The sequence below is a fragment of the Meleagris gallopavo genome, chromosome 1 (genome assembly GCF_000146605.3).
Source record: "Meleagris gallopavo isolate NT-WF06-2002-E0010 breed Aviagen turkey brand Nicholas breeding stock chromosome 1, Turkey_5.1, whole genome shotgun sequence".
Lineage (NCBI taxonomy): Eukaryota > Metazoa > Chordata > Aves > Galliformes > Phasianidae > Meleagris > Meleagris gallopavo.
In genome coordinates, this window is record NC_015011.2 from 72,130,788 (window position 1) to 72,132,591 (window position 1,804).

Below are 1,804 nucleotides of genomic sequence, written 5' to 3' on the forward strand. Positions count from 1 at the left end.
GCGGGGCAGAGCTGGCGGGTGCCCTGCACGGAGAGAGAAGCTTTGCTTATGGCTCTGGCAGGGAAGATTTTCTCCCACTTAACCAGGAAAGTTTGCTTCTGGTTAGCCAAGCTCTATCTCCTGCCTTCACCCAGTGTCTGGCTTTTGGGTTGTGGATAGGCTTTGCTTGATGCAGCCCATATCTGTCTATCCGCAGTAGTATCCCGTGTTCCTGGTGCAGGTTCACCCTGCTCTTATCCCTCCCCTGAGGCAATGAGCACCTCAGCATCTAGCCGGCTGGGGAAGCCCAGATGCTGGGATAACAGCTGCTGCCACGCTGCAAAGAGTGTTCAGGGCCTTGTGTGGCCTCAGTGTCTGTCTGGGAGGCTGGCTCTCAATGCTGAGCTGAACGCCTTGCAGTGCTTCCCAGCGTGGCTGCCATCTGCCAAGCCCCTTCACACCAAGCCTGCCTGTGGCCCAGGATGGTGATGTGGCTGTTGCTGGGATGCTGCATTAGTTCTCTGCCTTCCTGCTGACAGGTGAGCTACATGTGCTTGGTAAAAGCTGACGTGTGTCTCTCCTCTCTCAGTCTGTGAGAGTAGGAGACAAGCCCGTTAATGCTGTCAAGGTACTGAAAAGCCTTCAGAGAGAATCAGCTTTCAGAAATACCTGTTGTAACATGCTCTATGGCATTTAGCAGCACCACTCAATTTTAAGAATTTTAAGAAGTGAGCCTGTGAAAGATTTTGGCTTGCTTTTTTTTTTTTTTTTTTTAATATAAGAAATTGTCTAGATCTGTTAACTTTATCTGAAGAGAAGGGAGGCTTTGATGAAAATGAATCGGATATCTCATCTCACTGCTGTTTGTTCTTTGTTGTGCACTTCAAGTTATGTCATTAGTCACGTGCTGATAGGCAAGCAGATTGATGGTTGGAGGCTCCTAGTGTGCTGCTGTCATTCACTGTACACTGTCCCACCAAGGAGCCCCTGCCCAGGCACCGTAAGCTGCCAAGCAGGGGCCTTTGCTTTGAGTTTTAATACTGCTTAAATCTTCAAGTCTCCTGCCATCATGTTCTCCATAGCCCTATTCATTCCCAGGGCATGTCTTTGGTTTCTGGGGATGGCTGCCAGCTCTCAGCATTGGTGGATCATGTCTGCCGGCTCTATGGCTACGAGGGCCTGGCTTGCTTCGATGATTGTCATTCATACTCGTACCTGAAAAACTCTTTAGAAGTAGATGGAAGACCACCTTCTGGAGAGTGGGAGGGAATGGATAAAGTAGCATAACAAGCGAATGAGACAAAACTTCCTGTTCAGGAGAAATTTTTAAGTAGATGTGATACTGAGGGACATGGCTTAGTGGGCATGGTGGTGATGGTTTGACGGTTGGACTAGATGAGATCTTTTCCGACCTTGATGCCGTGAGCTGTCATTCTGCACTCTGTTCTGTCATTCATATGAAGAACAGGAATTTTCCCCAAAGTCCTAGTGTTTTTTCCAGATAAGATGTTACTCACGGACAGATCAAGCCTTCCACTTATTGAGTCCTGTTCTTTGGTTCACGATTGTGTATATGTTCCCTGTTGTGCTTCTGTACATGCTTTGGGAAAACTGGCACCTGACTGCTCTGAGGGCTGTGTGCCAATCTGGATTCAGGGCAGATTGCCAGAGATGGAAGAACAGAGGAATGCATGGAGAGAGGGTTGGTGGGTTTTCTTTTTTCTTTTTTCCTATTTTTGGCTTATGTGCCCCCTAAAGAACACAGAATTGTAATAAGAGGGAAAAGGAGCAATTTGAAAAATCTCTTTGTGTTATGTTATGACAG